Source organism: Lactuca sativa, chromosome 1 (genome assembly GCF_002870075.4).
Source record: "Lactuca sativa cultivar Salinas chromosome 1, Lsat_Salinas_v11, whole genome shotgun sequence".
NCBI classification, from domain to species: domain Eukaryota; kingdom Viridiplantae; phylum Streptophyta; class Magnoliopsida; order Asterales; family Asteraceae; genus Lactuca; species Lactuca sativa.
Genome location: NC_056623.2, coordinates 124,174,370 through 124,191,039, shown reverse-complemented (window position 1 = coordinate 124,191,039; position 16,670 = coordinate 124,174,370). Strand labels below are relative to the sequence as shown.

At 34.8% G+C, this 16,670-nt stretch overlaps 1 pseudogene; it reads right to left on the bottom strand.

Annotated features, from left to right (window-relative positions):
• Positions 1-7,716: 7,716 nt before the first annotated feature.
• Positions 7,717-8,810, bottom strand: LOC111893531 (uncharacterized; annotated as a pseudogene).
• Positions 8,811-16,670: the final 7,860 nt, after the last annotated feature.

The following is a 16,670-nucleotide window of genomic DNA, read 5'->3' as shown; positions in this document are numbered from 1 at the left end:
TTTTTTCTTTTTTTTTTTTTTTTTTTTTTTTTTTTTTTTTTTTTTTTTTTACTGCGTTGAGGATTCTGTTGGGATTTAATAAGTATGTGTTTTCCTTTTTAAAGAAAAATGGGAAAAATATTCATGTGCGTTGAAATGATGTAAGAAACAACATTCTCTTACTTTGAGTTTTTGGTTTGATTATTTTTTTTAGCTCTGTATCATTTAAATAAAATACAATAAACCAACGTTATATATGGTATGATGTATTTTTTATATTACTTTATGCAAAAATTTGACATTAAAAATTGTATATATTTAAGGATTTAAAACTCCATATTATTGATGATGTTTTATATTACTTTATGCAAAATTTCAACATTCAAGTTTTTATACATGTTAGGAACCATTTTTAAATTATATAAGTGATTTGTCACAGTGAAGAACGAACAAAGGAATTTTAATTATTGTAAGATTAGTTTAATATGGAAAATAAACAAAAGATTCAAAGATTAATAATTAATGAGTAGGTGTATTTTTTTTTTATTGTAGGTGAAAATTGATTTGTAACAACACTTTTATTTTCTCATTATATATATATATATATATATATATATATATATATATATATATATATATATATATATATATATATATATATAAAAGTGTTCCTAGCATCTATTGTGTGCTCGTAATTACACATCTGGACCAACATATGAAATATAATGAATGGACATGATCTGAGGGTTGATATTACATTAGGATAACATGTATCATATAATAACAAATTTCAAAATAAAGGTATTTTGGACAATTAAATATATTTAAAAAAAGAAAATTTTGGATTTTTAGGAATAAATAATTCTCCTAATTTTAAAAATATGAAAATCTTAAATTAATTTAATTTTAATTCTAACGTGATTTGTAAATATAACCAATTTTATTCTGTCAGAATGTTTTTTTCGTTAGAATGATGTTTTTTCAGAATTTTATTCTATTATAGTATTATTGAATAATAACAGAATATTTGAATATCTGGTTGAAGAATAACAATATTCTAATATATTTCTATACATCGGAACTTAAATACAAATTGATACATATTCTTACAAGCTAATAGCCTTGTAAATTTTAATATAATTATTGATATTATAAAAGAATATCAACAAAAATAAATAAAAGAAAAAACATCATAAATAGTTCCTGTGGTTTTCCTAGATCTAAAGTTTACTCCCTGTGGTTTAAAAACATCATAGATGATCCATGTGCTTTCAAAACTTTTGAGGATTGATCCTTATTGCTAACTCCGTTAAATTTTGTCCGATAACTGAGGGCATTTTCGTCATTTCACTACACAGGGAACATTTATGAATTTTTTCATTATTTAAAAAACAAAAAAGATAAAATAATTATTAATATAAAAAAGGTCTCTCTCTCTCTCTCTCTCTCTCTCTCTCTCTCTCTCTCTCTCTTCGTCAATTCTATTATATAGTTCGTAAAACTCTCATTTTTTTCAATCATAAAAACAATGAAGCGATTGTTGGTTCTTCCAATCTTCCCAGCAGAATCGAAGATTCGTATTTCAAATAATTCAAGGTAAGAGCAATGTGTGTGGGAGTATAATCATGGGGAATCGCTAATTTTGCTACTCAATTTTGCCGTTTATGCGTGTATTACATTCAAGAAAAAGGTTAATACAAATGAGAAAACAATTGCTTATTCAGTTGAGATCGTAATCATGAAGTGTAATTTGCTTCTACTGTTCTTCTTGTTAGGATCAATACTTGAGGGTTTAAGATAATCCCACTTTGGAGTCGAAACCCTAAATTTGCAGTTGATGCTCTTGCTAATTTCCCCACATTGATTTCATTTAATGCTTCATGATTCTCACTTCTAGGTTCAATACCGAATTGGTTAGGGCTTCATCTTCAAACCCTTAAGTTTCTTGATCTTAGTTCTTATGAAATCTCTGGTTCTATTCCTTGCAGTATCGGCAATATGTCTAATCTTAGTGAATTGTATTTATCTAGTAACACTTTTAATTGTACAATTCCATCTACTTTAAGTCTGTTATCACAGGTTTCAGTTCTTGATCTATCCAAAAACTCACTTGCTGGTTCAATCCCCACTTAACTCAGGAATCTGGCTAATTTGATTGTCCTTGATGTGAGTTCAAATTCGCTTTCTGGAACTGTCCCCTCAGAATTTGAGAAATTGAGAAGTTGAAGAATTTAAAGAGAATGATGATTCACAACATTAACTTCACAAGTGATCTTCCAGATGCATTATATTTGCTACATATTTTGACTTTTCTTGATGCATCTGATAATAACTTTATGGGATCTCTACCAAATCGTAGCTTAAACCCTCTACCCTTGATTTGAAACATCCTTCACCATGACTTATCATAAAAAATTGAAGCAATGGAGGTTGTGTTCGTTGCCGATCGCTTGAGGTTATATTATTTGTGAATATGATGTTGGAGGAGAGTTTATGAGATCTATGGAGTGCAAGGAGTTTTTAGATAGGGAAAAGAGAGATTAGGAGTTGAATTGGAGCACTAAGACTTCAAGTTATCTCTGCTTATGAATTTATAGAGAGAGAGAGAGAGAGAGAGAGAGAGAGAGAGACCCCTTTGTATATTATTTCATTTTTTTAAATAGGAGAAAACATCATAAATGGTCCCTATGATAGTAAAATGACGAAAATACACTTCAGTTATCGGACAAAACTTAACGAAGTTAGCAATAAAGACTAATCGTCAAAAGTTTTGAAAGCAAAGGGACCATCTATAATGTTTTTAAACCACAGGGACAAAGCTTCAGATTTGAGGAAACCATAGGGACCATTTATGATGTTTTTTCTAAATAAAATTCTTAAAAAAATACGTTCTTAAATTGTGAGTGTGATCAATCTTTTATTTATTCGTCAAGTAATTTCTATCAGGTCTTCAACATATTCTTCCAGCCATTCCTATCATAGATACAGCCAAAACTAAGAGTGGTTAAAAGCATATTACTTGCAATTCCTATCACTTTATATATTCTGGCAAAATACTTATAATATGACAAAACACATAGAATACATTCTAGCAAGCTACATAGAATACAATCTGACATAATATATATATATATATATATATATATATATATATATATATATATATATATATATATATATATATATATATATATATATATATATATATATATAATACATTGGGTAGTTATAGCTTTTATAACTGTCACGATAACGATTACATTTTGGTAGAATACACTCTCGTTGTCCATGTTTTCTTCCTTTTCCATATTAATCATATCCTCTTCAAAACCTAAATTCGTAATGACAATATAATCAACTTTCAAATATTAAAAAAATGTGTGCATGCTAAGAGATTAAAAACTATAACTTATGACAAAATGTATTACTCATTAAAGAATTAAAATTTATTCTAATAGAATGCAATCCTAAAATTGTAATGAAAAAGGATGGGGTCTTATAGACATTTCATAGAGCATTTAGAGGGCATAAAAAATATGCAAAATCTCAACAAATACAGATAGTTATGAACAAATATACCTTAGATTAACATTAAAAAAATAACTTTGAATCTTTCAAGACTAAAATAGATAACCCAATATTTAATACCCACAAAGAATATAATAAAATTAAAGAATGTAATATAGAATTAAAGAATATTATGAAAATATTGTTGTAAGTCTTTGCTAGAAAGAAAAAGATGATATCGTAATCTAGTCAGTGATTACGATAAATAGAATAACTCAATCTCAAATTTGCATCAAAATCTTAATTAAAATTGTACCTCGTGAAAATCCATCAGAAGATTGATTCGGGATAACATAATGCGTCAATTTAGAAGTTTGGAACGAACATTCTCATGTTGTTTTCCAAAATAATATCACCAAGGTTTTGATTTGGAGGGACTTGCTCCATGGATTTCAATATACGCTTATCCAGATGATGACCTAGAAGGACCATGAAGAATCCCTGTTCATCAAAGATGTACATCAATAATTCACTGAATGAGACTAAAAACATCAAGAATAAATGATCATCATAACTTCATTTTTTTTCCTAAAGAATAAAATCGAAGTAAAAAACAACCAAATTCAAACCACCCTAATTAAACCAATTTCAATTTCAAATACAAAGAAGAACAAAAATTTAAAAATTATGATTTTCTTGTCAAAATATTTACCTGGTACAAACCAAAAAGGAAGGAACTTGAAAGTTAGCCATTCACATCAATGACTTCGATTACCATCTTTTTCCTACATGTGTTATCAATTAGTCATCGATGTGGAGTTTGCACCATCGGTAGGAATGTCGGCATCATATGGAGGGAAGAAAAATTGGATATTATTGTGTGATGTTGGCTGATACTAAAGGGTAGAAAACGAGAATGAGAGAAGGGTCATCACCGACAGAAAATTTTTCTTTATCTGAATCGTCGGCGATGGTTGGAAGCTCTGGCCCTCCTTTGATCACACGATGGTTAAGGTTCATTCTTCAATAAGTAAATGAGAGGATGTTGGGTTTTAGATCAAGAATAATTTCAAAAACTACAAAATATGGCAAACAAAAGACTTAATTTTTCAAAATAACATAAACATTTTATACCCACCAAGGATCATCTAGCAAGTTATAGAAAGATTTAAACAACAACCAAAGAAAGGGTGAAGAAATAATAACCTTTGTTGTTATTTGGGTCCTCTTGGGAGGCTTGGAAGTTGATGAAGAATGTGAACTTTTAAGACACCAACAAGTTTTCAACTTTATTTAAGATGCTAGTCTTGTAAGAAAACTCTTAATATCTTATGCTTGAAGTTCATAACCAAAGTATGAACTTAAAGAGAGTATGAAGATGCAAGTAGCTTCTACCTTTTCTGTGCAATAGAAAAAGTGAGAGATGTAGCGAGCATTTTCGGATTTTGCATGCAAGAGTGAATGATCAAAATGTAAGCAACTAGTCTTAAGCATAAAGCAAATCCTTAACCATTAGGTCTTTGCACTTAAAGATAACCATGTCCCTATGTCATCAACATGTCTTTCTAGGGTGCTTACTTTACATTAAACTAATGTAAAGGCCATACTTTCCTACTAGACAAATTAGTTTTGGCCATGGGTAATAAAAAAGAAAGAAAGAGTTTAAATTTTATAAATCCAAGTTTATAAAATATAAACTTTGTATTTAGGTAAAAGACAGAAGACTCACCTAGTCCAAAAGGTTGTACATGACTTATTAATTTATATGATCTGAATTATGTAATGTTACATGCTAATGAAAATTGTTATTATTTCCATGAAATAAATAATTTTCAATTTAATTTTAATAGTTTATTGAATATTTATTAAAATCAATTTATAATAAATAATCAATTATATCAAGTTGTTGTTAGTGTAACCCATGAGTATCATATGTTAATTAGCAATATCAATTTAATATGATTCTTGAGCATACTAGATCTTTCAATCTCCCACTTGTGCAAGATTCATATTAGACTGATATAGACAGTGGTGAACGTCTAGCAACATTTCACTGCCCCCATCAACATACAAATTTGTGCCATTCTATCAACGCTCAATTCCCAAAAGCTCAAGGCTACAATTGGTGTATAAGGTAAGTTTATCAATAATCCCTTTGCTACAGACATCATGTTGAACATGAGATACGGATCGCGATCAATCTCATTAGTTGTTCAACTTTTGGTAAGGCGCCTTAGATGTCTAACTCTCAACACATAAGAGGAACAAATCTCATCTTGATTATATAATCCTCTTGCATATTTCACAACATACTTGAAAATGACTTTTATAACTGCCCGGTTAAGGAACAACATTTGACCATATCAAAGCATAATACTCCCTACATTTAAGTCCCACTATATATCTTAGGTGTTAAGGATACAAATATGGTACCTTTTAATCAAGTATCATTCATGATAGCAATCCATGAAATGATCTTGATGTGGGTCAATTCAATACTAGTTCTATGAAAAGTACATATGAAAGTATCTTCTCCTTCCTAAGTCTTTCATTTTAGAAACACTTTCTGAGTCAAGGTCTAAACGACCTTGCTTAGTCACAATGTGATTTCAAATGACTAAGTATGTCTCATTCATACAAGATTAGGAATTTCACTATGCTCCCACTAGTTCTTAGTAAACACACATGTTCTATTCATTTTGATATAAAAACACACCTTTTGGTTTTATATTAAAATAATGATTGCAACATTGAGATGTTTCCTTTATATCCACAAGTGGATCTCAAGCTCTACATATTTTGTTTAGGATAACTTGGATTAAGAAAACCTCCAGGCTAATCTATATAGATATTTTCTAGTAGATGCCTATTAAGAAAAGCGGTATTTTTTGAAATCTATTTGCTATATCTCATATTAAGAATATGAATTTATAGTAAATAATATCCTTGTTGATCTGATCATAACAACTTGTGAAAAAAAGTTTAGATCACAGTCAATGTCTTGAGTATGATAAGGACCATAGTCAATGACATGAGTATGAGAAAATCCTTTACTACAAGTCTTGCTTTAAATGTGTATGGTTATCCATGTAATTTATTCTTTCTGGAAGAATTATTTACTCCTTCTAGACTTGCTTTAGGGATAAATTTTAATCAAGCCCATAATTGATTCTCATACATGGATTACATCTCACGTTCATGACTCTAAGTCATTTATCAGATTCGAGATCTGACATAGCATCTTGGTATTTGATGGATTTTCGAGAAACCATCAACAAAAGCTCATCAATGAGAGATTCCACATTTCTCAAGTCGTAGATGATTTCTACCACTAATGCGAACAATTTGTGTTTATGAGGATCTATTATTCAAGTTTAACAATCCATGTTAAAACTAGTGCCAACTATTACTACATAAGATTATGGTTCTTGAGTTGTTTCAAGTTCCATGTACCTCCCACTCGCTTTGTCATTAAAAGCTTGCTTTCTACTAACTTAGCTTTCACAAGAATAAGAGAACTTATTCTTGGTGGGTTTGCATATAACAATCTAAGCCACATTTATAGTATTGTATATACAAATATGTATTTAGTAGATTTTGTGTTTAGAAGCTTTAGTCCAACATCGACTTTAAATCCATAAAACATTAAGGGTGCATTTGGTACAAAGAAATGAAATTGCAGTAGAGAATGGAAATGCAGAGAAAGAGAATTAAGCTAGAGAAAGAGAATTGACTTCACTGTTTGGTAGAACTAAGAATCCACTAGAGAAATGTTTTTGAGAATCATTTCTCTTGTTTGGTTGTATTAATCAATGAAATGGAAATGAGTTTTTTACCTTGTTTACTCATTTTCAAACAACATTTTTTTTATAAAAATGCATGATGATGTACATCTTAATTAGTCAAAATATGCATTTTTTATGTCTTTAATTTTTTTATTTTAATATTAATTGTTACTAAATAATTTATTTTCTAATCAATTAATATTATTTTTATACATCTTGTATTAGAAAACATATTTCTAATATAAAAGAATAACTTACAAATAGATTTTAAAGAAATATGCAAATCATACTATTCAAAAACTATGTCCAATGTAGGATATATGCAAAAAATATAATTCAATATTCGTAACAACTAAAAAACATAACTAAGTCTAATATAGAATGTGCAAAAAGTCAACTTCAATATTCATAAAAACTAAAAAAAACATAACTTAAAATAACATAATCATGATATTGAGCCATCCCTAATCATTTCCATGTAACAAATTTTTTCTTCTTTTCTCATCTTAAAAAACGCCTGGGCATAAAATTGGTCTTTGCTAAACATGTCAATCGACTTAATTCGCTGTTTGACATTGATATTTTGCATGATTTGTATATCTTCGATAACTTTATCTATCATATCACATGCTTCCTTATTTTCATGCCTTCATATATTGTATTTTGTTTCATTAAGTTTTTCACCAATCTCCTTGAAACTCTCTTTCATTTCTTTCGCTGCTTCCTTATAAGAGGTTTTTGTGTCATCCGTTGGAGGCCTTTTGAATTCACTATTAACACAAGCAGTTTGTTACATCTCTTCAACAATCTCTTACAACACTTCCACATCAACAGGTGAGTTTATTTGTATCTCTTCAGTCACATCTTCACCAAGATCAGTAGCTCCATGATCAGTAGCTCTATCCTTCCCGAAGATTTTACATAGGTTATCAAATTTGGGAAATGGTTTATCGTGAAAACTTGGACCGTCTTTATGACTCTACAAGAATGGCACAAAATTAATTAGTTGCTATTCATTTACAATGTGTTTTAATGATGCCATAAATACTACAAACATAATCATTATAGTACCTTTATATACTCATCCCAAAACTTCAGCATCGGCAGTAACACAACATTTATCTGTATCCCATCCGAATCCACCCGTGTTTGTTCCATATACCATGTCATGCACGATATTGAAATGGGTTTTCCATGTCTTCATCCTCGATTTAATATGAGGCTCTGCTTTTAAACCCGAATTAGGAAGACTTACATCTAGTAATTGTTGCACTGCCTTTAAATAACCGGGTTTGAATCTGTTGTCGGCACCATCATTCTTTCCGGATACATGTAACTCCAACAGTGCCTCAATTAACTTTGCATCCTCTTTAGTAGTCCATGTGTGTCTGTTTCGCCCTGCCATATCTACAAAAAAACTACATAATAGATGCTTGAAATAGTAATTCATCATAATAGCCTCTGTTTGTGGTTGTATAACTCAACCAAGACTTAACCAATTAAGCTGTTTTTTTATTCTAAAACATAGACAAGACAGAGGAGTACAGTCTAAAAAAACCGCATCATTCTAAGCATGTATGAAGCTTTTATAACTCAACCAAGAGTTAACTAATTAAGCTGTTTTTTTATTCTAAAACGTAGACAAGACAGAGGAGTATAGTTTGAAAAAAAAAATCGCATCATTCCGAGCTTGTATGAAGCTTTTATGATGGTTCAAGGTTGGATAAAATTTAAAAAAAAAGTGTTGAAATATATTACAACAATAATAACAGCCTCTTTTGTGGTTGTATAACTCTACCAAGACTTAACCAATTAAGCTGTTTTTTATTCTAAAACGTAGACAAGAAAAAGGAGTATAGTTTGAAAAAAAAATCGCATCATTTCGAGCATATATGAAGCTTTTATGATGGTTCAAAGTTGGACAAAATTTTAAAAAAAGTGTTGAAATATAATACAACAATCATAACAGCTTTTGTTTGGGGCTATATAACTCAACCAAGACTTAACCAATTAAGCTATTTTTTGATTCTAAAACGTAGACAAGACAGAGGAGTATAGTTTGAAAATAAAAATTGCCTCATTCTGAGCTTGTATGAAGCTTTTATGGTGGTCCAAAGTAGGGTAAAAAAAAGAAAAAGAAAAAACTGCAATTGTAAAACAATTTTCATTGTGCTATTAGCAATCTTACCAGATTTTAACATGAGAAACAAAATTCAAACACGTTTAAAGAATCGATCTTGGCAAGATATTTACAAAATTCAAAAATAAAATTTCTTTAACTTGGAAGAATTTATATCAAGATTAATAAGAAGAATTAATATAAATATTAACAATCAAACCTTCAATTGGAAGAATTGATATCAAGATTAGCAATCACACCTTGAATTGGAATAGGATAGTGCCAAAATTGCCCAATAATACGTGAATGGAGTAATAGTCGTGACTTCGATCCTGTACCGCCCACTTTGATCCTATGTATCGGCATATGTAGGGCATATAGGATTGCTTTTGATCACTTATGCGGGCGGATTGCATGAAAATCCAATAGCCAATTTTGACAAATCTTGATCGATTGCCAGTAGTGAGGTCCAAATGGGGACAATTTGATTTCTCCGTGTTTTTTCTTTTGATTCTCGATCACACCTAGATACGTCGTTTCTCTATTTTCTCCTTTAAAAATAGAGAATGGATTTGATGGAAAAGGAATTGATTTATTTCTCAATCTGTTACTTTTTTTTTATTAGCCAAACAAGAGGAAATGAATCAATTCCTTTTCCCTACACTTATTTCCCTGTACCAAACACCCCTAAGTAAGACGAGGATGGAGCCTTTCCATACTAAGTCTTATAAAGTGTTTAATCTACTTATTAGTTGGTATTTTTACTCAAAGTACAATTAAAAGTGTTATATGTGTTACCCCAAGGAAATAAAAAGAGTATATTTCTACTGATTAGAAAGTAAATCATACCAAGCAATATTTAATTCATCCTTTATTATCATTAAGGCCTTAGATGGTTCTTACCAGTTTATATCTCAACTTTTGAAACCTGCAACAAAGATTTCACAATTATGCTTTACCACGTAAAATCTAATTAAAACTACTATAGTTATTAATAAAGTTGATTTGGTATCTTGTGCTTAATCTCAGACATTCATTTGATAGGAATTCATACACCAAAGTGTATAGTTCCTTAATTATTTTCTCTACACTTTAGTGAAAATACCATTAGGAATCCTTTGCATATAAATAAGGTTCACATATGTCAAATAAATTACATTATTTCCCTTCAAAGATCCCTTTCTTTCCAAATAAGAGTACATTCTATTCTAGTGTCCAGTTTCTCCACAAAAAAAAAAAAAAAAAAAACAAGATCCATCTATGTGGGCTTTAGTAGATTTCTTGGGCATAAAGGTGTTCAGTCCATAAAATATGGGCCTCCTGGATGACACAAGGTTATTCTTTTTGGCCTTGTACCTTTCCTAGTTTGATGTTAGAGACATCTTTAGCATCACAGTGATGCCTTTACTAGGTATCATGTTCAGGCTTATTTCTCAAAGAAAATAGTTTAGGACTAGGACCTTTAATTTATACAATTTCATATCTCTCACAAGATTGTCTCTTAAGACATGAACCCATTCATTGAAGTTATATCTACTGAATGTTATTGTTTCATTAAGTCATTAAAGAAAATGACAATTCATGATAATGAGAATGGATTATTTAACTACAAAATTTTAACAAAATTCATTTTGTATTTTCAATATTCAATCTTCAATAATTAATACCCATTAGTTTCCAAAAACATTAATTATCAAAGTCTACGATCCAAGTTGCAAAACAAATAAATGGTTAGGTATCATTTATCCCATCTATTTGAATCCAACTTGATAGATATCAATTATCAATTGTATTTTGCTATATAATTCCTAGATTTATGGGATCTCTAAAATAGCATTATCCTATATACCAGGATACCGGCCTAACCAGGTCACTAAGCATATCAGCATCCTAACTACCAGGATGTAAATCAATAAGCATATCATGCAATAAACTCATATACAAATCCGAAAAGGGTCGGCATTGGTGCCTTCAGCCCTATTAGTATAGTGAGGACAACTCACCTCACAAGTAGGTCGTAATCATAAGTTCAAACTCCTCCAAATACAGCTCTAACTCCAACACCTACATCCACCAATGATCCACTTCTATAAATTCCCAAATTACTAAAATACCCCTAGAAGTCAAACTAGTCAACCCTTGGTCAAAGTCAAAGTCAATGATCAAGGTCAACAGTCCATGTTGACCCAACTCGTTGAGTGTAGCTCACTGACTTGTCGAATCCTTCCAAAACTCGAGAAATCGTGAAAAACCTAGTTTATTCGCCGAGTTTCTAGACAACTCGTCGAGTCCATGCGTGTCCAAATGTCGGGAAAACCCTAATTGACTCGTCGAGTCGTCTCAATGACTCACCGAGTCTATGTAGAAACCCACCACAGCCAATCTTCATCTGACTCGTCGGGTTAACCATGCAACTCGTCGAGTCCCTTCAATCAATTTATTATTCAGACGATTTTAAGCTACCTAAAGCTCCAAATTGAAGATCTAACCTCCTAGGGCATGGTTTCCACGTAAAGTTGCAAACTTTACGTACATGTATGGTCCTAAATGCCAAAACCAAGCTAAGGGAAAGGTTTAACCCGAAGAGAAGGGCCAAAGCTTGCTAAATCTGATAACTTTATGACTATAGAGACTTAGAGGAGTCCAGATCTGAAGTTACAACTTTAGATCATGCCCAATACCCGAAATAACCCACAACCAACTAGAAAATTGCCTAAACCTTTACATGGAGAGATCCAGCTAAAGATAAGTCAAGGTAACGACTTGTTAGCTTCAAAATGATTCCAATATAAAGTAGAGCCAGATCCACAAGCTTCTTTTTTCTCCAAGCTTCTTAGTCTTCAAGCCTTCTTCACAAAATCCACTTTCTAAGCTTCTTCACACACAAAAATGGAGACTAGGCGAGATTAGGGTTGTATGAGCTCAATAGGGACGATAAGGGATGCTGAGGGATACTAATGACCCTTTAAATAGGTTGAAAAACCCTGGTGTAGCACTTGGTTCTTGGTATGTAAAATTTATCTAAGTGTTTTGCATTTTTAGCCTTGGACTCGGCGAGTCGTAGGCCCGAATCGCCGAGTAGAGACGGGATATGGAGCACGTTTAAGTTGACGACTCGGCGAGTCCATATTCTGGACTCGGCGAGTCCCCGTTGTCTGATGAAACCATAAATTTCAAGGGTTTACACCCTATTGAAGTCATCTTATGCGCCCCCAAGCTCGCCCCCTTCACCCTCAGAGCTCCCTATATCGTTCAACCCTTGTTCCTTGTGATATTGAAGTGCTTTGGTGTGTTTTCTTGAAGATTTTGAGAGAAAAGGAGAGTAGATCAAGAAGAGAAGAAGGAGGCCAGACATCTTGGTGTTATTCAGTGATTTTGTTGAGGTATAACTCAGTTTCCCTCTGTTTTCATGCTTATAGTCCCTTATAGCTCCATTAAAGTCCTTCTTGAGCCATTTCCAAGCTTGATTATGAATTAGGGTTTGTAATAAGTTTATTAACCCTTAGATCTAGGCATGATTGAGCTCCAGGAGCTTGGATCTACTGCCTTTATGGAGACATATTGCATGAAAGCCCTAGATCTACTCTTTTAGTGCATTTTGAGCCCTAAAACCTTCATTGGTGTTTATTTACATGTAAAGTTGAAAACTTTACGTGTTAATCAAGACCTAGAAAACCAGATCTATGAATGGCATGAGCTGGATTCAAGCAAAATCGAGTATATAGTATTTGCATGTGAAAGACTCAGCGAGTCCTTCGTCGGACTCGGTGACTCGAGTCGTGAGTCCCCGAGTTTTCCCCCTTTTCGTGTTTACGGAGTGGAGTAGTGAGTCATGGGGTGTGACTCAGCGAGTCGGAAGCCAGACTCACCCATGAAGGAACTCGGCGAGTCAATGCCCTGACTCGGCGAGTCCAAGGCAATCTTCTTGCCTCAAGAAGAGACTCGGCGAGTTGTTCATACAACTCGGCGAGTCTCAGCATAGAGTGTTCTTCGGATAAAGATGAACTCGACGAGTTGTTCATACAACTCGGCGAGTAGGATAAAGGACTATTGGAATTTGGTTTAGAAGGAAAACTCATCGAGTCAATGCCTAACTTGACGAGTAGAGACGAGATTATGGAAAATCGAATGGATAGGGACTCGGCGAGTTGGCAAGCCAACTCGGCGAGTCGGGTCAACTGGAAGTTGACTTTGACTTTGACTCTTGGTTTGGTTAAGGGTAAATGGTCATTTTACCTTGAGGTCGGTTAGCAGTATTTGACTGAGTGTTTTATGGGGATTATAATAGGAGGATTTCCGGGACAGCAACAACAGAAGGCAGTTAGTTCCCACGCAGATCAGCAGCTACTTTGAGGTGAGTTACCTTCTAGTAGCGGTGTAACACCGAAAATTTGAAAACAATTTTTTTCATTTAAAAATAATCGTTTAATTCTTAGAAACACTTTGCTTAAAATCTCACTCATAATCGAATTACAAAACATAACTCCATTTTCACTTGCATAATAAACCAGGATCCTCAAAACATGACTCTTTCTCTGGTGTGTACAATCGAGTCGGTGTCGTCCCGTGATCCTGAGAGAAACCTGAAACACATAACACAAAACACTGTAAGCACGAAGCTTAGTGAGTTCCCCAAAATACCACACATAACACATATTAGCCACTCGAGGCTATAACCCTGTGGCTCCGTGGACCCCACTCTGTGAACATTCCGGTTCTAACTCTGTGAACCTTCCGGTTCTAACTCTGTAAATATGCACAGCATCAATCACATAGAAATAATGCAGTACAACACATAACATACACAGCATACAAATGCTCTGTCACATAACTCTGGTTACCTACTTAAGGTAAAGTATAGTGAGAAGACTCACCTGGAAATCAGAAAGCAATTATCTGCACATGCGAACCTCGGACTCGCCACCGCCTAACACATAAGACAAATATCTCTAATTAATACTCGAAGTCCCAACTCTAATTAACCGACGATTACTCTTTCCCTCTCTAGTCAGGTAATGGGTAAAAGACCATTTTACCCCTCCCTGACTTCTATTACCTCTGTTGACCAAAACCACCAAAGTCAACATAAGACATCTCAAGTCAACGGTCAACACTGACCAGACTCGGCGAGTACACAAGAGTGACTCGGCGAGTCCATGCGGGTTCTCTAAATCCTTTCTAAACCTCTTAGACACGACGAGTTCCCTCTCCACTCGTCGAGTTACTCGGCAACGAAACGTGGGGCAACCCCGACTCGACTCGTCGAGTCTGCCTATGGACTCGGCAAGTTGCTCCCATGACAACCCTCATCCGACCTTCTGAGGTCAGATCTACTTCACCAAACCATAGATCTAACTCCCTCAAAGCCAATAACCACGAAAAGGTCGAACCTTGGGCACTCATGCAAGGTTCTACAAGCTCATTTGGGTGAAACCCTTCATTACATAACAACCCTAGCTCAAAACACCAAATAGGATGCATAAAGCAGGATGGAAGGGACTCTCTGGACCCCTTTGGGTCCAGATCTATGGCTTCACACTCAATGGGACACTATACTCCACAAATCAAGCCATAAAAGAAGCTAGAAAACCCTAAAATCACCAATCTTACCCAAAACAGAAAAAAGGAGAACGATTGATACCTCTATGGTGAAGATGCAAGCTCAGAAGCTCTAAATCGACACCCCCTTGACCTCCCTTTGCTAGAAATGACTACTCCATTGCACAACCACCTCAAGAATGCTCCAAAATGGCTCTTCTTCACTCTCCCAGCTCTCTGGTTCGATAAGAGTCCCTCAAAGGTGTAGGTGGCCGCCACTGAAGGCCATAAGGGCCTTTAAATAGGTCCCAAACCCGGACAATTAGGGTTTTCCTTGACAGCGCCGACTCGGCAAGTCCAAATACTCGACTCGTCGAGTCCCTTCATTAAACTGGTCCCCAAAACGCGATCCTACTCGACGAGTTGAGGCGTCAATTCGCCGAGTCTCCTCATTCCCCAATATAAAATACACAAATTCCCATACCTCGATATCCGGGTGTTACAATTCTCCCCCACTAGAATCAGACTTCTTCCTCGAAGTCTCATTCTGGAACAACTCCGGATGCTGCTCACGCATCTCGTGCTCCGGCTCCAAGTAAGCTCTGACCCCTTCCGGTGTTGCCATTGGACCTGCACCAGAGGCACCTCTTTGTTCCTTAGAACCTTGATCTTTCGATCCCGAATAGCCACCCGTCCCTCAACGTAGTTCAGGCCCACATCCACCTGAATATCCTTTATTAGCACTACTGCCGACTCCTCAGCTATACACTTTTGCAGCTGCAACACATGGAAAGTGCCATGGATATGACCTAGCTCTGCAGGTAGCTCCAACCGGTAGGCTACCCTGCCTACCCTCGCGATCACCCGAAAAGGACCGATATATCGGGGCCCCAACTTTCCCCTCTTCCTGAATCGGATCACTCCTTTCCAAGGAGAGACCTTCAGGAGTACAAAGTCACCGACCAAAAATTCGAGCTCGGACCGGCACCTGCCCGCATAACTCTTCTGGCGACTCTGATCGGTCAACACCCTCTGCCTGACCTGCTGTATCTGCTCTGACATCTAAAGCACGATCTCTATACTTCCCATCACACGTTGCTCTACCTCTCCCCAGCAAATGGGGTCCGATACCCCCTTCCCTACAACAGCTCAAAGGGTGGCATACTGATGCACTAATGATGGCTGTTGTTGTAGAAAAACTCTGCCAAGGGCAAATACGGGCCCTAATTTCCCCCCGAAATCTAATACACATGCCTGAAACATAACCTCGAGCGTCTGAATCGTTCGCTCGCTCTGAAGTGTCCACAGACATCACCATGGTAAAATCTAGCTCATTTCTCATATTCATCTTCGATACCGAGCACCAGGTCAGCTTTTGGCCCCACAGCTGAACCCCCAAAGGTCACACATAACATGATCCAAAATATCTCACTAACTTCCTCCCCTTGGCCACTATCACGGCCCAGTAACACGCAAGTTACGAAATTCCCTTTTCCTCATAAAACAATACAATCCAATCGAAGATCGACTCAGCTCTAACCTCTGGCGTCTGCTACACATATTCTCCCGCGCGCCTCGCTGACCCTCCCGACAGAGACAGAGACCCCAGTCTCGCCCCGGTTTAACCACTAGGATCCAAAACTCAACACTAGGGCTACTCAAGCCTAAAACTCTTCTGCATCATGCACTTATTAGAGAACACACCATCATCATACTCTCTTGCCGTCTAGTGGGTACTATGG